At 43.6% G+C, this 21407-nt stretch overlaps 1 long non-coding RNA gene across 5 annotated transcripts in view; it reads left to right on the forward strand.

The window, feature by feature from the left end:
- LOC128095143 (uncharacterized) overlaps positions 1–21407 on the forward strand; it is a 58598-nt gene that overhangs the window by 2786 nt on the left and 34405 nt on the right. For 3 of the 5 annotated variants that reach the window (XR_008213173.1, XR_008213171.1, XR_008213169.1), the window contains exons 2-3: positions 13549–13894; positions 15179–15344. This is a non-coding gene — a long non-coding RNA (uncharacterized LOC128095143). Of the gene's footprint in view, positions 1–13548; positions 13895–15178; positions 15345–19172; positions 19484–21407 lie in introns of those variants that run through there. The other 2 variants (XR_008213166.1, XR_008213168.1) reach the window with 2 other exon arrangements.

Genomic DNA, 21407 nt, shown 5'->3' on the forward strand with positions numbered 1-21407 from the left:
ATCAGAACAAAAGCCTGAGAGCCCCGGGGACTAAAGGACCATCCAGGCTCTGCCATGGATGCCCTCTGGGATGGTGGCCAAGTCAGATCATCTCTTTGTGTCTTGCTTCTTGGCAAGTTAAATAAAACTATCCTGCCACTCCCTGTCTCAAAGTGTGTTATAAAAATAAACTCAACCAATTGAGAATATTGAAGGTTTAGTTTTTAGGAGGGAAAGTGATACCTTTGAAAGACACTAAAGGGAAAATTCTATGAGAGAAAGCCACTTGTCCATCTGCCTATAATCTCATTTCAGTGTAATGTAGAAAAACTATAAGCAGAGTTCTGTTAGGTGCTATATGATGTTTATGAGAACTATAATCTAGTCAACTCCACAAATTGCATTCTCATACCCTTCCATGCCTATGTTTTAGCCATTTCCACATGCTCTGACTACATTTCCACATGCTCTGCCCCAGAGCTGCAAAGCACCACTAGGTACAGAATAGTGCTGTGAGTGAACTCCCCAGTTGAGGCTAAGCTATAGCTTGGGGTTTTAGACACGTATGCCTGTGGGACCTGTGGTGGTTTGAAAGAAAATGGCCCCAAAGGGAGTGGCACAATTAGGGGGGTGTACCTTATTGGAGGAAGTGTGTCACTGTGGAGGCAGGCTTTGAGGTCTCATATATGCTTAAGCCACACCCAGTGTCTCAGTTCACTTCCTGTTGCCGGCTGATCAAGTGGTAGGACTTTCAGCTCCAACACCATGTCTGCCTGCACTCCATCGTGTCCTGCCGTGATGATAATGTATTAAAATGCTGAAACTGTAAGCCACCCCAATTAAATGTTTTCCTTTATAAGAGTTGCCACTGTCGTGGTATCTCTTCACAGCAATTAGAAACCCTAACTTGGGCTAGAGAGATGGCTCAGAGGTTAAGAGCACCGACTGCTCTTCCAGAGGTCCTGAGTTCAATTCTCAGCACCCACATGGTGGCTCACAACCACCTGTAACTAAGACAGAACTTATGAGGCAAGGCTCCAGAAACCCGTGTACTGGCTAAGTGGGGAACCTCCTGGGACAGAATAGGTTCCAGGAAAGAGGAAGCCACTACACTGAGCTAGAACTGGGGCTAAAGACCCTGAGGATGAAAAAGTGCTTTTGTCTTTTATTTTTGTCTGAATGCAGGAGGGTAGGGAAGGAGCTAAAGGATATGAGAGAAAGTGAAATCCCTCTTTCAGGGGTTTAAAACCCGAGCGTTCACATTTCTGACACATGCTCTTACCCTCTGCATTAGTAGAAACGATCAAGCTAGCAACAAAAATGCTTGCAACAAGAAAGTCCTGACTAGAGGTGGCTTTTGAAAAATGACTTTATCATCTCCTGAGCCGTTCTATGGAAGCCCAGGACTGGTTAGGAGTAATTCACAGACATAATCTAGGTCCTCTGTGCACTTCTTTCTGCTGTACCCTCTTCAGATGACAGTAATCCTTCACTGCTATACCACAGCTTCAGTGAGACTTGGCATCAGATGTGAAGGGAATGTGTTTCTCTTCCCTTTCTGGAGGAAAGCTCTTTCTAGAGACCTCTAACAGATCTGGGTCCTATTGTGCAGCATTATTTGACATACCATCCTAAACTGATTACTTGTAAGAGGAACACCACTTATAATCTGTTCATCCTGTGCTGGGTGTGGTAGCATGTGCCTTTAATCCCTGCACTCTGAGTATGAGGCCAACCCAGTCTACAGAGTGAGTTCTAGGAGAGCCAGAGGTATACAGAGAAACCCTGTCTCAAAAAAAGACAAAACAAAACAATAATCTATCCATCAGGCTGCTCAAAAAAAAAAAAAAAAAAAAACAACCAACAACAACAACAAAAACACATGCAAAGGTGTAATCCAAAGAGCATCAAATTTTGCCAGGAAAACAAAACCAAAAACAAACAAACAAACAAAAAACTAAGGCAAAGTGATTGTGGCTTAGATTCCCATAGCCTTTCTTCCTGTACTTCAGGATATTTATTTTGTCTCCTCCATTGCCTCTAAATTGTTCTGACCTCTCTCAGATTCCTTCTTTACTATCTCAATGGACAGGTAACCCAAAGCCATTTCCAGATCTGGCCATTTGTCTGTCTGTCTTCCTGACTTTGCTTTCATGCTTGCCCCCACTACATTTTCTAACACCCCTTCTTCTACTTGCTCCTGCATTTACTAGAATCAGAGGATCACCAAAGTTCCTGGTATTGTCTTCCAAGAGCCAGACTGAAAGATACAAGCATACACCCAGATGCTTCAGGGCGAGGAGGCAGGCCCAAGGACATGCTACATTCTCTTGCTCTTCGGTGTACGTGGGGTTTTCGTTTGGCTCAGCAGTGTAGGAGCCATGTGGTGTCTTCAGCCTCTCAATGAGAGAGCTGCTTCCATTTTGCTGGCTCCTTTCCTACTAATCCAATTCTCAGGAAATTGGGTCCTGTTCTTTTCTTTTTCTCCACAGTTACATCTAGGGGAAACTCTGATAATAGCTTGGCTGCACCCCCAGCCCTATATTTTTCCCTCTACTTTTTTATTAAATAAGCAATTATATGTTCACTCCCTTCCAAGAAGAATGCCATGTGCTAGGGAGACATTGATGGGGACACCAAAATGGAACTCACATCCTGGAGGGGGACCTTTGCTTCTCCACAAGACTTGGCCCAGAATTCAGTTATCTTACAGGAACTAGGAAAGAACTAAGAATTAAAGTCAAGACCAAATCATTAACTCCAGGCAGCATTAACTATGTAGCACAACTCTCTGCTCCTGTTTAAATTCTTCTCCAACAACTACAAATTATTTTGATCTTTACGCAGCTCATAACATTTCCCATCTTCTCACCGAGGCCATTGTTTCAGACAATTACAGTTCCCAACAAGATAAACACCATGTAGGGCAATGCACTCGTGGTACGATATGCTATATTAATAACATGCCTTGTCAGCTGAGCAGGCTAGGCTATGGATGGATGAATCCAGCAAACTGGAGCCTGTATCTGATGCAAGTGTGTGTATCATCAGAGTTGTTACCGTATCTCTGCTCACAGTCAGGAGCCTGTCAGATCTTATTCAGAAGAATGCTTTGTAGATGCACCGAAAGGTGATAAAAATATTTACTGTTGCCTCCCTTCCTTTGGCAATGCTTGGTTGCAGATGTAGTGAAACCAAATTCTGATCTTTTTAATATTCAAAACTCATTCAGTTTTATTATTCCCACTTTCATTTTTAGTAGAAAATATGTCTTCCCAAACAGTGCTACACTATATTGAAATACAAAACTGCTTACATATTTTCTGCTAATAGCAGTTCTGCTTCAGATGGTGTCATGGACCCTTGGTGTCTAATTTATCTTGACAGTGTCTGAAGTGGAAGTAAAGCAATTCAGACTCCGGGTCCTGAAATACGAGGCAGAGAAGGTGGATGTCGAGGCGATGAAATGAGAGAGTTGAAATGAAATATGAAATCCAGTCAATCTGAATGAGTCCCCCCAGCATCTCCGTGCAGGAGAGAAGCCAGAGGGGCTCTGAATCCTCACTCAGCTTGTGAAGAAGTGCATGGCCCTGAGCAAGTCATTTAAATCAGTCTCTCTGTCATGATGTCCTCATTTTCACAACATTGTCAATAGGACCTGTGGGGCCCTGGACATGGCCTTCAAGAGAAAAGAAAACCACATTCTCTCAGACACATAGCTGATGATCACCGACTACTGACAAAAATCTGTTGAGTCCTGCATCTATCCATTATCAGATGTCCAGGCCCTACCAAGTGCCTTCCTTACACTTAAGTGCTCAGGCAACCATTATTACCTGAATGGAGGAAATCAAGGAACCAACATCATGCATCCAGTCACGTGAACCTCGGGAGATGAATTAGGAAATAAGACACACACCGATTTTTAAAAAAGGATCCTTGGCAAATAAGGCGCTGAATGGGTGATATGTTCTGTCATTTGTTCTTTTCCCAAAGTGCCTTGAAATTGGGTTTCACTACACCAACCTGGCTGGCTTGGAAGTCACTCTGTAGACCAGGCTAGCCTTGAAGATCCTGTGCCACCATGCCTAGCTCCAAAACTCCTTCTTATATTCGTTAAAATGGTTGTACGTGGAGCTAAAATGGGTGTACGTGTGATTCAAAGGCAGAATATTTGCCTGGCATTTGTGAAGCCCTGAGTTCAATCCCCACACCTTTAAAAGGTATAACTACTGAAAATAGGGCTGGTGGGTATTTGTTTGTTTGTTTTTTGGATAGAACAACAAAAGTTGACATTCTTGCCTTATGCTCAACCTTAAAAGAGAAAACATTTAGTCTCCTATAGTTTATTATTATAGGAGAGATAGGTATTGCCTAGTGTTTCGTCAGATTGTAGAGGTTCCCCTCTGTGACTTAGGTTATTAAGATTAGCACATGCATTCTTAACACGTTATATAGTGAATGGGAAGTTCGTATGAAGGATTGTTGTCTGTAAAAGTCTTGAGAAAGCGCGCTTGTGCACTGAACTGAATTACTGGCTTTTATTTACCTGAAGGCCCCAGAGGCCAGCTGTGATCACTTACTTAGACTTAGGTTTCTGACAGATACTTTCTAAAATAATATGTGTGAGCCCGTCACTCCAAGAGAAACAACTGGCTACATTTATTGATACTGCTAAAATCTGCATTTGCAAAAAGTTCGAATTTTTGGAAAACACATTTGCCGTCTTAGAGCTTAACATCTTCCCAGTACTTAAAGACTTTTCTTTGAGATTGGTGGTGATATCAACAAATTTTTTTTCTGACATACTTTGAAATGTGACATTTGGGAGATCTGAACTACTGAGAGAGCCTACATTTTAAGAAACCCCCACTCGTCAAGCTTTGCTGTACCATGGAAGAAGTACTAAAGTACTCACAGCTACAGAAAGGGCATTGAAATGATCCTTTCCCCACCACTCTGTATCTCATGAGGCCAGGTCATCTCATACATTAGCCGAAACAACACATTGTGATGGACTGGGAACAGGGACATACAGAATCAAGTTATCTTCTAGGAGACCAACCGTCCAGGAGGCTTGCAAGTAAAACAATGCCATTTCCTCTAACTAATGTTTTTGATTGAAAAAAATATAGCCAATCATAAAAATACATATGTTAACATGGAATGACCTATTTTTTTATATTTTTATTGTGGAAAATTATGCATACACAAAAGCTACCATTTTAACCATCTCTAGATGTACAATTCATTGACCTTCAAATATGCTAATGTTTTGTACCATAATCCATCTATAAAATCTTTCCATCTTCCCAAATGCAACTCTGTGCCAATGAAACCATAATTCTCTTTTCCCTTCCTTTCCCAGCGCCTGACAACCAGCATTCTGCTTTCTCTGTGAGTTCAAGCATTCTGGTAGGAACAAGTAGACTCAAGCATATGTCTGACTTGTGTCACTGTGTGTATGATAGTCAAGGTTTCTCCATATTGTTATTCTTATTTTAAAAAATAAACACCCAGACATGGTGATATACGCTTTTAGTCCCAGCACTCAGAAGGCAGAGGCAGGTGGATCTCTGAGTTTGAGACCAGCCTGGTCTACAGAGCGATTTCCAGGACAGACAGGACTACACAGAGAAACCCTGTCTTGAAAAAACAACAACAACAACAAAAAAAAATAGGGGGCTGGAGAGATGGCTCAGTGGTTAAGAGTACAGACTGCTTTTCCAGAGGTCCCGGGTTCAATTCCCAGCACCCACATGACAGCTCACAGCTATCTGGAACTCCACTTCCAAGAGATCTGGCGCCCTCACACAGACACACATGCAGGCAAAACACCAATGCACATAAAAATAAAAATAAATACATTTTTAAGAAAAAATAAGGAAATAAAAAATTGAAAGTAAGTGCTGGAGAGATGGCTTAGGGGTTAAGAGCACTGGCTGCTCTTCCAGAGGACCTGGCGTTCAATTCCCAGCACACACATGGCAGCTCACAACTGTCTGTAACTCCAGTTCCAGGGGATCTGGCACCCTTGCACAGACATACACGCAGGCAAAACACCAATGCACATAGAAATAAATCTTTTTTTAAAGAAAAAATTGAAAGTAATGTAATTATTTTCTTTAAAAAAATTTTTTTTGGTGAATTTGTTCTTTGAAGATTCATACATGCATATAAAGTATTCTGTCACACACACCCATCCTCTCATCTAGCCCTTTCACCTCTGTCCATTCCCACCCTCCCTACAGGTCTCTTTCTTATATTTATATCTTTCGTTTTGTCTTGTGACCCCCCGGCTGGCTGTGTGACGGTGGGTTTTGAACTATTCACTGGAGCCTGACACACTCACTCATCCATGGGTGCACAATTAAAGACAATGGTGGTCCGTACGTTAACCCAAACAACGAATTCTCAGGCAGAATTCTTGGCCCCAGATGCCTCAGTAGAAAATAGTGCAGCAGGGTACGGTCCGGCCTTGTGAGCGAGCTCCCCTCTGACCCACAGCAGACTCAGTCTTGTGCAGGCTGTAACTGCAGCTGCTGGGAAGGAATGCTCGCAGTGGCCGTCGTGCCCAGAGGATACCATGTCCAAGCCCTTCTCCCTGCCTTCTGGCTCTCACATTCTTTTTGTCTCCTCTTCTGCAATGCCCCCTGAGCCGTAGAATGGGTAGTGTAAAAGTCCTGCTTGGGCCCGGGCATTCGACCACCACTTATTCCCCACGACTCTTTGCGCTCACTGTAGTTCCCGGCAAAGGGAAGCTTCTCTGATTAAGGATGTCTATCTAAGCTTTTGTCTATGGGCTTGCACATAAATATTCAGAAGGCAGTTTGGTGGCATGTCAATTTAGCTAAACAGCTACAGTAAAACTCCCCTGACTCCTGTGGCCTCCCCAGCTACGGGTTTTTGACTGAGGTTGCAGTACCAGGTCTGAATGCCCTCCTGTGGAACAGGCCTCACGTCAGAGCAGTTAGTTACCGCCATCATAGTCATGCCGGTATTGCGCCAATAAACTCCTCAGATGTAACTTTTAATGGACTTAGTTTCTTGAAACACTTTAAGGCTTTTAGTATAACTTAGTATTAAGTACACAGATTTCCATGAGACTTCTGCCCTCGTCCTGTGCTCTGCCTATCCACTCTCTGAAAATGCTGATCTTTTTACTCCTATAGTTTTACCTTTTCAAGACTGTCAGAAAGTTCCAATAATACAATATGTTCACCTTTCATATCGGCTTCTTTCTGTTAGCACACACATTTAACTTCCGTTTCTCTTTTCGTGGCTCAGTTAATTTACTTCTTTTTAGCACTGAATAACGTTTCATAGTGTGGATATATCATAGGTTATATATTTATCCATCTGCTGAAGGAGATTTCTTCTGACCAAGAAAAAAAATGCTGCTGTAAACATTTGTGTGAAAGTGTGTGTGTGTGTGTGTGTGTGTGTGTGTGTGTGTGTGTGCATTTACGTTTTCATCTCCTTCAGGTATAATCCAGCATAACTGCTGGATTGTAAGATTATGTTTAGGGCAGGTATGGTGCATGCTAGTCATCCCAGCAGTTAGGAAGCAGAGGCAGGAGAATTGCAAGTTTGAGTCTGGGTGTTGGCTGTATAGCAAGTCTGGGACTTGTTGAGAGACCCTGTCTAAAAAAGAAAGAATGAAAGGAGAAAGAAAGGAAAGAATGAATATGGAGCATCTACTCTGTAGATGGCACCTTCAAGCTGTGTCTGTGCACATGCGTGCATTGACGGGGGGGGGGGGGAGCAGATGTGGACAACACACACGCTCCCCCATGACCTCATAGAGCTTCCACTCTATGGGAGCAGGGTAGGGTAGACTGTCAACAGATAGACAGAAATTACACAACACACTATCAGGTCGTGATGAATATTATTAAGAAAAGTAGACCCAGAAAGTGGGCTTGAGAAATGTGTAGTCAGTACAGGGGCAAGCAAGGTGAGGTAAAGGATGATGGTTAGCTCTCACCCCAAGCCAAAAACGTCACTGTCCTGAGGACTCTGCCCTATATCCATCCTCACAGTTCCCAGATGGATTTTTATGTAATCAATGCTCAGGCAAAACTGGACTTGTCAGGGCAAAACCTGGAGGTTAGATGGAATGTGTGCCGATGATATAAATACAGGGAAACAAAAGGATCTCAGATGTCGTCGGTTTCCACTTTGTGATTTCCAGTTTGTTAATGAACCAGTATTCAAAGTAAAAGGGGGAATCAGACCCAAGAGGTGTGTGACAGTGAGGAGTTTGGAGGAACAGAAGACTTTTCCCTAATCAGTAGGAGTTGAGAAAACGAGCCCTCAGGAGACGGAGCGGCAGGCCCGTGCAGCTGATTTTGTCCCGCCTGCCGCCCTGAAGAGTTTCTTATCAAGATCACCAATGGCATGCTAGTGTGGAAGGCAGCTCTCCCCTTCTACTGCTTTCTACTGACCTCAGAGCTCTTCCTTCTTTTTCTGCCTTCCTTCCTTTCTTCTCTCCTCTCCTTCTCTCATGTCCCCTTCCTCTGTGAAGATTTCAGACAATTTCATCCAGAGCCGTGACCTAATACACTTCTATACACCAGTATATATTTTTTCATATGTACGTAAGAATATACGTACATATATTCTTATTTTCTCTTCTAAGTTGGTAAAACTAACTTCCTAAGTGATAAGTTCATTTTCATGTTTAATGAGTATTTAAAATGAAACCTGGTTAAAATAGAGGGCTGGAGAGATGGCTCAGAGGTTAAGAGCACTGACTGCTTTTCCAGAGGTCCTGAGTTCAATTCCTAGTACCCACATGGTGGCTTACAACCATCTGTAATGAGATCTGGCACCCTCTTCTGTATACACAATAAATAAATAAATCTTTAAAAAAAAATAGAAAACTTGGCTTCCATCTGCCTTCCCCCACTTCCTAATACAGGCCTCTCTGAGTCTTTTCTTTCCCAACACTCCCACTGCCCTTTATCCTATAGCTTGGTATAGTTATCTTGATTTCTCATTTTAACTCCAACCTCATACCCAGTCTATTTGTAGATTTTCTGCAATAGTGCTGATTAAAAATTGTCATTAGCCAGCATCCAGGAGGCTACAGATGAAGATCACAGAATTTTAAGAACATCCTTAGCTATATAGAATATTCAAGGCCAGGCTAGGCTGCATGAGACCCTGTCTCAAAATGACAACAATTATCACTATGGCCTGCCTGGACTGCTGAAGGAAATCATCCTGCCTCTTCTCCCTCACCAGTGTAGATGACCCAAGGCTGTAGGGCTTAGAAGGAATTGAAGTCCAGCTGTGAGCACAGGCTTAGGCTACATGGAAAAACCACCGTGACAAGGTCACTGGGCTTGGCCTCCAAACTGTACAGTCACTGAGAGACTATGTAGTTTGGGGACACAGCTGGGTCATCAGGAAAGGTCATTCCTGTATCTTGCTAACTTGATGGATAGTATGACAGGAACTGGAAGAAGCCAACATGAACAATAAGAACCTAGGAGGAAAGCCCTCTTCCTTGACATCCTTTTAGCTCTCTATGGACAGGTCTTAACACTGTGCCCATCGGAGAAGGGGGATGCTGCAGAGAAAGTACTGAAGAGCGAGCATAGGGCTAAGAGTGAACACACTGGTAACTGGCACAGTGTCTTTCAGAATAATGGATATGTTTTCACAGTGTAAGCATCGAACACTATGATCTTCAGTTCTTAGATTAGTCATCAAAACTACCATTTAAAAGTAGAGTTTACAATGCTCGTATTATATTCACATTCTAACTTGAAGTTTCTTCTGTGACTACCAGTGATGTTCTAGCCAAATTCTGTGGGTGTAGCTCACTGGCAAAGCATTTGCCACGCATGTCCCAGGCCCTGACCCACCCTAGCTGTTTGTAGTGGCACACGCCTGATTCCAGAGGCTGGATCAAAGCTAGCCTGGGCCACATACTCAAGAGTCAAAAGTCTGATTGGATGTGGGCTCTCACTAGTAATCCTAATGCTTGGGAAGCTAAGGTAGTTGGTTGTCATGAACTGAAGGTGAGTCTGGTCTACACAGCATGTGACCTCAAAAAACTAAAAAACAAAACAACAAACCAAAACAGTATTTGTCAGAATTACTCAGGCACTCAACATGTGAGTGTTACAGAGGCCACATCTAACAAATGCAGGGCAAGGAGCTGAATCTGGGCAGCGATATTAGACAAATTAATAAAATGCTGTTTAATGCTGTTTTCTTTTCTTTCTTTCTTTCTTTCTTTCTTTCTTTCTTTCTTTCTTTCTTTTTTCTTTTTCTTTTTCTTGTTTTTTTTTTCCGAGATAGGGTTTCTCTGTATAGCTTTTCGCCTTTCCTGGAACTCACTCTGTAGCCCAGACTGGCCTCGAACTCACAGAGATCTGCCTGTCTCTGCCTCCCAAGTGCTGGGATTAAAGATGTGCGCCGCTGCCGCCGCCAGTTAAAATGCTGTTTTTAAAACCACACTTTCTCCAAGAGATAACATTCTCTGCTTACCTGTGCAAATCACTCTTTAAAAAAAAAACTAATTTACTTATTTATTTATTTATTTGTTTGTTTATTTATTTGCAGCACTAACATTCAAGCCCAGGGTTTTGTACATTCTAGGCAAGCACTCTACTGGTCACAAACTAACCTGAAAGAATGAAGCTCAGTCTACTGGCTCAGGCTAGTTAACCACATCAGCTACCTAGCAGAGAGAAGGTCCCGAGGGTTATGCTCGGGGCAGGTGAAGTTGGAGAGGAGATTTAGGACAGAGGTAAGCGTACACGGCTATTAAATGTGTTGCTGTGCGGAAAAGGCAAACTCAGGGAAGTGTTATGGACAGGCGAGACTCCGCAAGAGTTCTCAAAATGCTTGACGTGGAAGGGGCAAGGAAAAGGAGGAGGGTGGAGGGAGATGAAACCAAATCTCTGTAGTCATGTCACTATTTTTTATAGACTTGACCTTTCCAGCAATGGAGGAAAACGGGATCATATAAATAAAATTAACATATATTCTTCCACTTGTGTAGAAAATGATTTTTAAAAAATTTTCGTCTGAATATTAGTCAAAAGGAGCCTTAATGATTTATTTTGTTTTGTTGTACTTTGCTTCAGTGAGGAGAACTCATGCTAGGCAAGCGCTGTTACTGCTGCATTCCATCTCCAGCCTTCATGAATGTCATGGAGGCTTAGCTCAGAGAGGGAAGAAAATACTTCTTGTTCTTATGTAGAGAAAGAAAGAAAGAAAAGAAAAGGAAAAAGTTCTTGTCTCTGGAAGAGCGTGGCACAAGCTGCAGAGATGTTCATGAGGCTATGAATTAGATAAGTTAGGCCTAAACTCTCAGCCATTCTGTAACTGAGCCAGCAGGTGCTCAGTAAAGCTGATGAATGAAAGCATGAGGTAGAGTACTTAAGCTTTGTGTGCTGGGGCTGTAGCTCAGTAGAGTTCTCGGCTAGGAAGAGTTCTGTCCTCAAATTAATTAGATGTGGTGGTTAGTGCACGCCTATAATCCCAGCATTTGGGAGGTGGAGACAGAAGGATCAGATATTCAGTGTCATCTCTGGCAGCACAGCAAATTCAGGCCTGCCTGGGCTACATACATGAGACCCTGCCCACCCCTGCTGCCTCCCCCCCACCCCAATACCTAAGAAGACCTTGAAGGTCTGGAGACACGGCTCAGTGGTTAAGAGTGCTCACTATTCTTGCAGAGGATTTGAGTTTGATTTTCAGTGACTGATGACCATCTGTAACTCCAGGTCCAGGGGACCTGATGCCCTCTTCTGGTCTCCATGGGTACCAGGCACCCGTGGTGCACATACAGAAATGTAGGCAAAAACTCATACACATAAAATAAAAATACACTTTTTTGAAAAAAAAAAAAAAAGAAAGGAGACGTGATAAACTTAGGAGAAAAATTTACTGCAAGCAACAAAAATTCAGTCACTGCACTTTGGAAAGAGACTTCTTGGCAATAAAGAGCCCTACAATTGAAAAACAAAGCACCCTTGACCTCCTTAGCCAGTTGTGGTGGTGCACGCCATTAATGCCAGCACTTAGGAGGCAGAAGTAGGTGAGTTCAAAGCCAGCCTGGTCTACATAGTGAGTTCCAGCACATCCAGGGCTACGTAGAGAGACCCTGTCTCAAAACCCAATAAAACAAAACATACAAAAACCCACCTCATCGTTTATGACCCTGTTTTTTTCTAACTACTTTTCTCTTTGTAGAGTGAGTGCTCTTTACTTGGGATTGGCCCAGTGTCTCCTCTTGGGTAGATTTAAGATATGCATATCTGGTCAGAGTACTCCATGTGACACGACATCATTCTGGGAGCATTGTGCCCAGAGGCACATCCTGTCCACTTCATCATCTGGCCAAAGCTCTGAATCATTTTTTATGTGCATTCAGATGTCTATATTTTTTTTTCTCATTTGCAATCTCATTATTATTAATTGTCCTAAATAATATAATCAACTTTATGTTTATTGCCTCATGCCCCAACTGCCAATTAAATTGTAGTTCCACAGAGGCAAGATGGCTGTTTGTTTTACACAGGAACATGACCTATTCCAAGTGTGTGACATGCTGAGTGCCTGACAGGCTGAGTCAAAGAAGGAACATGTTTGCATGAGTGGAATGTTGGATAACACCGAATTGATTAAAGGTATTAAAATGAATAGTGTTCTCCAGGACAGAACATTATTTAAGTAATGCAAATATCTATGATCATAGGATGTGAGAACTATATGGGAAAATACAATTAAGTATAATTTCAACATCTCATCTTAGCTAGGCGATGGTGGTGCACGCCTTTAATCCCAACACTTGGGAGGCAAAGGCAGGTGGAGCTCAGTGAGTTCGAGGCCAGCCTGGTCTACAAGGTGAGTTCCAGGACAGCCAGAATTGACAGTTACCCAGAGAAACCCTGTCTTGAAGAAAAAAAAGATCCCATCTTAGCCGATACATTCAAGACAAATCATCAGTAGCAGCACTGACTGATAAGGTTATAGTACAAATTCTCCTTGTCTGTCTAGAGAAGAAAGAATGTAAAGAAGGGCTAAAAATTGAGGGGAAAGAGGAGGCAATCAACCAGAGAATGAGTGTCTCATGGGCATACCTAGACTTTTCTTACCAGTTCTAACCTGGGATTGTTCACAGACAGCTTCGCTCTGAATGTCTCTAAGAGGGATCATTTTTAGTCCTCCTGATAATTAATCCTCCCCCAACATTAGGGCTCAACTTTTTTGTTTCATTTTGTTTTTTGAGACAGGGTTTCTCTGTGAAACAGTCTTAGCTGTCCTGGAACTCGCTTTGGTAGACCAGGCTGGCCTTGAACTCCCAGAGATCTGCCTGCCTCTGCCTCCCGAATGCTGGGATTAAAGCGCCACCACACCCATAGGTTTTTGTTTTGTTTTGATTTTTTTAACCTAGTTCATTTCAACCCAGGGTTGAAATTTTTGTTGATAGCTCTTAAGTCCAAAATCACAAAGTAAAGGATCGAAACGTATCAGGATCAATGACTAACCACTTGAGTTCATTCAATGACTGTCAATGACAGGTCATTCTCTATCTTGGTTCAGTCACAGCAGGCAGAAACAGTACGCTGTCTTTGGGTGTGTGGCATCTCTTGGTGACACCTTCAAAGAACATTTCATGAAAAGGGAGAGACTTGGCTAACCAGCAAGAAATTTCAGCCGATAACCCCAAACGACACAGGCGGAAGTGAAATTCAAATGGAAACCTAAGTAGAAGGAGCGTCAGCTGACGGCAGGAGTGCTGACCCTCCATCGCGTGAGAGACTCCAGACACTGAACTTGGTGAAAGGAACTTAGCACGGCAAAGAAAATGGCTGCAGGAAAAAGGGTGAAAACAGCCGAGAAGTGAGGACAGCAAGAGCTCCACGTGAAACTCTCAGAAATACCTCAGGTGATTATGCAAAGGGTAAAACATTAGACTCAGATCAGAACTTGAGAAGGCACTAAACTCTTCAGCAATCGGCTCTCTCTCCAGACAGCACGGTTATGCAAAGGAGGGCAATATTCCAACTACTCTCCCTGCATGTTCAACCTAGAACTGGAACACCTCCATTCCTGGTGTTCCTAACGCCTCGAGTTCCAGTATACTCAATAAACAACAGCTTTACTATCTTTTTCCATCTCTCTCTCCATTTATAACTAGTAGTAACAGTTTTAAGGTTTTGAAATGTTGGGCCTGCAGAGCCGGATCCGTAGTTAAGAGTGTTTACGGCTCTTCCTGAGGACCACAGTTTGCTTCTCAGCACCCATGTCGGGCAGCTCGCAAACACTTGTGACTCTAGCCGCAGGGGGTCCACCTCCCTCTTCTGGCCTCTAAGAACGTCTGTACTCACCTGCAGAAAATCACACCCAGACACCCAGATGCATATAGGATACCTTCTGCTAGTGTCGCCAAGAGTGACAGGGGAGTTTCACGTATGAAATCTCAACAATTCTGTTGCCTAAACAAGACCTGCATCACGACAACACCAGTTGACATGCCAGTGTGGATGGGGGACATTTCACAAGGTCCTACCCTAGATGAAGAGATTCTCCCCTCTGCTCAGATGGGGAGAATCAGCTTTCTCCAGGGACAAGCTGCCTTGATAGATTATCCATTCTCAAGTGGTCAGGCCTAAACACATGTGCACATGAGCAACATTAAATGGATTCTTTAGGTTCTTTACATACCTATATACATACCTATGTGTGTGTGGGGGGGTGTCTAACAACAAACAGGGGGCATGAATTAAAGGGGAGTTGGGGAGAGTATGAGAGGAGTTGGAGGGGGAGATGAAGGGATTGGAATGATGTAAAAATAGTACTCCTGTGAAAGTCTCAATAAATAAAAAATTAAATTACAAGTAATAAAAATAAATGTTTAAAAATTGAGATTTATTTGTTTTTAATTTTATGTGTATGGGCATTTTGACTGCATATATGATTGTGTACTACATGCCCATGGAGGTCAGAAGAGGGTATCAGATCCCCTGAACTGTAGTTACAGACAGTTGTGAGCATCCAAGTGGGTGCTGGGCTTCGAACGTGGGTCCTCTGGACTAGCAGTCAGCTCTTAACTGCTGAGCCATCTCTCTAGCCCTATATATCTTTTTTTTTAAAAGAATAAAAGCTTGTGTAGATCACGGGAGAGTCCTGACTCTCCTGGTGATACTCAGCTTGCTTTGCACTATTGCAGGTTGCAGTCTCATTTTCACAGTTCTATGCTGCCTGGATGCAAAGGAGAATGAAAATGAAGTGTCCCAAATGCAGCCCAGAATTTCCTTACTGTCACCATCGTGTGGAAAAAGATCAACGAGTCCCCAGCTGGAGGCAATCAACTATGGAGCTAGCTTACCACTAAGGTCAGTCCCAAAGCTGTATCGTTAGCTTCTCTTTCTAAAGAACTCTGGGCTCAGCTGCTCACAGGCAGGAAGCAGAGGGAGAAAGAGGAGGAAGCCTTGAGTCACAAGGCCCTCTCCCACAACCCTCCTGCAACCAGGCCCATCTCCTAAGAGCTCTTTCAGCTATGACCTCATCAGCAGGTTTAATTCACTGATGAAGTCAGTGTCCTCAGGATCCAGTCACCTTTATTAATGCCATCACTTGGGTTGAGGCTTCAACACATGAGCCTTCTGGTGGTGGTGGTGGTGGAGGTGGTGGAGGTGGTGGTGGTGGTGGAGGTGGTGGAGGTGGTGGAGGTGGTGGTGGTGGTGGAGGTGGTGGAGGTGGTGGTGGTGGTGGAGGTGGTGGAGGTGGTGGAGGTGGTGGAGGTGGTGGTGGTGGTGGAGGTGGTGGAGGTGGTGGAGGTGGAGGTGGTGGAGGTGGTGGTGGTGGTGGTGGAGGTGGAGGTGGTGGAGGTGGTGGAGGTGGTGGAGGTGGTGGAGGTGGAGGTGGTGGAGGTGGTGGAGGTGGTGGTGGTGGTGGAGGTGGTGGAGGTGGTGGAGGTGGTGGAGGTGGTGGAGGTGGTGGAGGTGGTGGAGGTGGTGGTGGTGGTGGAGGTGGTGGAGGTGGTGGAGGTGGAGGTGGTGGAGGTGGTGGAGGTGGTGGAGGTGGTGGTGGTGGTGGAGGTGGTGGAGGTGGTGGAGGTGGTGGTGGTGGTGGAGGTGGTGGTGGTGGAGGTGGTGGTGGTGGTGGAGGTGGTGGTGGTGGAGGTGGTGGAGGTGGTGGAGGTGGTGGAGGTGGTGGTGGTGGAGGTGGAGGTGGTGGTAGAGGTGGTGGTGGAGGTGGTGGAGGTGGTGGAGGTGGAGGTGGTGGAGGTGGTTGTGGGGATGACTTCATATGCAGACTCTCATCAGAACGTTAACGACTCTGTCCTTTGCCTTACATCAAGTCAGGAACTGGATCACCTGGGGCTTTTCTACCCTCTCACTGTCCATGTCTCAGCTTAGGAGATTTTTTTTTAAATGTTGTTCACATTTGAAACTTTATTTTTTTTCTTCTTTAAAAGTATTATTACCTAAACTAGTACATATTCCATGTGCGTAAGTGTTCGTGGAATTCTGATTCCGTAGCTGCTTTTCGTACACTGGAGACGTTACCTCTGTGAACGTTAAACTGGGTTCTTCAAATAACAATCACAGATTCTTATCAGATGGTAAGTGTAGTTCCTGGATTGTAAACAACCCCCTTCTCCTCCGCCTCTAGAGGGATTTAAATCACTCAATATGTGTTTCTCAGCTTTAGAATATTGTCTGTTAGTAGCCAGTATCTCTTAGGCTCTCCTCTGGAGACCTGAGTGGTCGCTCACCATGCCCATAAGTATAAGAATGTGCATGCAAACCACACCACACACCACACACACACACACACACACACACACACACACACACACACACACACACACACACACACGGGGGTGGACACAGTAATGGGCTCAAAAATTGGTTCTTTAGCAAGCCAAAATGTCAAACACCTCAGTGGCAGGTATGAAAAAACATTAAGCCTGTCCCTGCCGAGCCCCCCGCTGACTGTTCCATATGCCAGGTGCTAAATTTAGGAGGAAGAAAGGCAAGTTTAACATCGGATTCTCTGTTCACTGCTCTGCGAGAGCTGCCTTTTCTTTTCTTCCGGAGCAGCTGCACAGAAGCTCCCATGAATGCAAAACACAAGCGGTGCTAGAAACAAGGCATCATTTGAAAGAATTCACCAGATGACTTAAACAAATAAACCTAGTGGGTTAAGCTTATTGTTCTACAGAGAATAAGCCACTCGGCTACCCACGGGTTGATGGAACTCACTGGACTAGAGCAGGGCTGACAAATGGGGAGAAAATATTCGGCAGTTGTACTTTGTCCTGAGACAAATGACCAACTTACTTTACATTCATTTCCTGCAGCTGGGGAGTGGGTGGCCAGGTCTGTAGCCCACCCATTGTAGCCAAGTGACATTTCTTGACTTTGATGGGTTACCACCTTTTGAGTCTATATTTTACAGAACAATGTATACGGCAGATCGTTTCCCAAATGTTCTGGAATAACTGAAGAAGACCTTTTGCAAGCTGTGGCCATGCTCAGAGAATGGGATGTTTTGACAAGCTGGGGAAGAGAGTGTCAGGCCGGGCAGGACAGAGTACTAGCAGTCAAACAGCAACGCTGCTGCATCTTGGCCTTCAAAATGCACCTCCACAGCCCTGAACATTTCAGCCATTTACTGTATCGCAGCGACACTGGAGTGGGCCATGGGAGCTAACTGTTGGTGGTTTTTTATTGTGTTTGAAGACATCGTTGCAGGAATCTGAGGCTTTCTTTCTTTCTCCCCCGCCCCCCCCCCCCCCCCCCTTTTTTTTAGCCTCAGCTGTCCTGGAACTCACTCTGTAGACCAGGCTGGCCTCGAACTCCCAGAGATCTGCCCGCCTCTGCCTCCAGAGTGCTGTGATTAAAGGCGTGCAACACCACCGCCTGGCCGAATCTAGGGTTTTCAAGCTAAAATTTCCTGTGAAGTAGGTGGCATTTCCACATGAATAGGATCCTATAAAATAAATCAGATGTGCAGAAATCTGGATAGCTCAAAGTTAGGAAAGAAGTCAGTCAGGACGGGAGTGCTGATGACTCAGTTTAAAATTATTTAGGCCAACTCCTATGCCTTTCCTTCAAGGAGCCTCATGTGACTGTTTCTTCCTAAGCTCAGCTCCTCTTCCTCCTCCTCTTCTTCCTCTTCCTTTTCCTCTACTTCCTCTTCCTCCTCTTCTTCCTCTTCTGTGCTTCTGTGATGTTTCCTCATCTAATAGTTCTTTATCCATTGTAAAAGATAGAAGTGTCTACAAACTGCTAATCAGTGAAGAATTACTCCTGACCTCTTTAGCATTTGTTCTAAGTGTAAATGCAACTCTAGGCACTTAGTGTTTTAATTTATAGGTTAATTGTAAATAATTATTGTAGCAGCAATATAATATTTAGAACTTAGTTTTTCATCGTTTTTAAAAACCTGATTTTTTCTTCTATTTTTTCCTTCTTCCCTCCCTTCCTCCTCCTGCTTCTCTCTCTTTTTCACGCTTTTTTTGGCGTGTTGAGATAGTATCTTGTCATGTAGTCCAGGCTGAGTAGAACTCATAATCCTCCTGCCTCAGCTTTGCAAGTGCTGAGATTATTGGTGTGTGACCAGGCCCATCTTAAATCCGATTTCATGATGGAAGGCAGCTTTTCCTGAGTTTACTGCTTTTCTCCACAAGGATACTTAGTGAAAAGAATCAATATTTTAGCTAGAGAAGCCTCTGACCTTCACAGAAGGTCACAGTTTTGCAAAGACTAGAATCTATTACCTCTTACCCTCCTTCTCCTCTCTTCTCCATTTGTTGCTGTGTGGTCTTAGACCAGTTACACAACATCTCTGGGCTTCAGTTCTGTTATTCATGGACTCTAAATAATGATAGCACCTTCTTCTGCCATACCTGACATACAGGGAAGGTTAAAAAACATTTTAGCTATTACTGTTTTTTTGTTGTTGTTTTGTTTTGTTTTTTTGGTCTTTTTTTGAGACAGGGTTTCTCTGTGTAGCTTTGGAGCCTTTCCTGGATCTCACTCTGTAGCCCAGGTTGGCCTCGAACTCACAGAGATCCACCTGCCTCTGCCTCCCAAATGCTGGGATTAAAGGTGTGCACCACCACCACCTGGCCGCTATTACTGTTTTTTAATTAGCTCAATATATATATTTCACATCCTTTTTCTTTATTTTCTCCTTTTTACATCTCCTAGTGAGGGAACAAGTCATTTCTAAGCATACTGGGAAACTAAGAAGTATAAAATGAAGCAAATTCCAAAGTCCAACAAGAGGGCCATGTTGTATCACTCCAGAGACTCCATCCAGCTCATGGTCAGAAAGTCTGCTTCTTCAGAAATGGTGATGCTGTTCATGTGGCCACAGCAGCAGGTCCAGGTCCTGCATTCTGTCACTCCCAGCCTGCTCTTCTTCTCTCTGTTTTCAATGTGTGATTTTTTTTTAATACATAGATTGGCATGTGCAACCAAGATAACATGTACACATTAAAGCTTCACCCATTCATGTCCTTCTGTGAGTCGTTTCATCCTTTCTAAAGATGTTGACATTCGTCTGTGTGTTGTATGCATAAATTTTCACACATGTGAAGTATTACAGTGATGGAAAGTGTAAGAAATAAAGACTGGCCGGGCGGTGGTGGCACACTCCTTTAATCCCAGCACTCGAGAGGCAGAGGCAGGCGGATCTCTGTGAGTTTGAGGCCACCCTGGGCTACAGAGTGAGTTCTAGGACAGGCTCCAAAGCTACACAGAGAAACAGAGAAACCCTGTCTCGAAAAAACCAAAAAAAGAAAGAAAGAAAGACTGAATTACACTTGACAGTATATACACAAGATGTTTTTTCATTCTTTGATGAAATAATTAGAGCTGGACCAAAGCAGAATCGAAACATTCAGTTAACTGACCATGAGTAGTGCTGGGGTAGGCAGTGGATTTCCTGCTATTAAAGAAACAGTGGTCAAGCTGGGACAAGCATGACTGACCACGGCTCTCAGGGTGTCACATTCATGTTTTGTCCAGTCTATGGACAATGACACTGATCTAAGGCAACAGAATACTGGAAGACATCATTTAGTTAGTTCTTTGTTAGTCTCTGATGAACTGCTTCAATAAATATCCCTGAATTTTAAATCCCAAGATGTTTTTATTTCAATACAATTTATGACCAGCAGTAGAACTGTCCACAGGTGGTATTGGATTTCTCCATATTCCTTCTTGCCATTTATGCAAGGCATAGGTTTCCTTTATTCATGGTCAATCCCACCATCATCCATGCACAAGAAGAGGAAGGTGCCCAAGAGTCTGTGCCCATAGCTAGAGAGAGTAGAAGCAAAAACCAAGGTAAGCTATGAATTTAATAATTCACTCTTGACTAATCAAGGGTTGACATAGTTGCATTAGAAGTGTGTGAATTGGGACCAGTGAAGTTCAATGCATCCTGGGCTAAGATTGACTCAGCACTGTGTGGAATAAGCCCTACCTTTTTTTTAATGGTTGAGGAGAAGGTTTTTATTGTAGGTATAAGAGAGAGTACAGCCAGAGGCACCTGAAGGAGTCCAGAGTAGGGAGAGAAAGTAGCTGACTAAATATGGCCAGTTACTGAACTGGGCCATGAAAGGAGAGAGAGGTGGGGAGAGTGAGCGAGCAGAGAAAGAGGGGGCCAAGAGAGAGGATCACGAGCCAAGAGAGCCCCACTGAGCCCAACTTAATGATGTGATTTCTTCAGTCTTTGGCTTAGAATTTCCCTACTTACCAAGGAATTGCAACAGGTAATGAATGAAGACTTAAGGTTTCCTTAATGATGCCTTCTTTCTCAAAATTACTGTCCAGTCCATACCCGCAGACATCTATTATGATGCTATTTTGTGGGATTCAAAATAACAAAGCACTGACTTTGTTTAAGTTGTTTTCTCTCAATTCAAAGACTTGACAGAAAGTCAAAAAGGGCCAAAGCATTGGGTGATGAGCAAGGCTTAGGATAGAGTTGTGCTATTCCTCCATAACCAAGGAAGACATCGGATTTTATTCTTTCCTTTCCTGTTTTTGACGGTCTTACTGTGTAGCTTAGATTGGCTCTGAACTCCAAGTAGCTCTACCTTAGCTTCCTGAGTACTGAGATTACAAGTGTGTGGCATCACACTCAACTTGGATCTTTTTTTTTTTTTTTTTTTAGATTTATTTATTATGTATACAGTGTTCTGCCTGCATGTAAGCCTGCACACCAGATCTCATTACAGGAGGTTGTGAGCCACCATGTGGTTGCTGGGAATTAAACTCAGGACCTCTGGAAGAGCAACCAGTGCTCTTAACCTCTGAGCCATCTCTCCAGCCCCCAACTTGGGTCTTACTCTGCATATTATTTGTTTGTTTGGTTATTTATAAATATGTAAATATTTGTACATTTATCATCTAGAGACATAGCCCAGGCTGACC

This window comes from Peromyscus californicus, unplaced genomic scaffold, assembly GCF_007827085.1.
Source record: "Peromyscus californicus insignis strain IS unplaced genomic scaffold, ASM782708v3 Scaffold_11__1_contigs__length_118956290, whole genome shotgun sequence".
Lineage (NCBI taxonomy): Eukaryota > Metazoa > Chordata > Mammalia > Rodentia > Cricetidae > Peromyscus > Peromyscus californicus.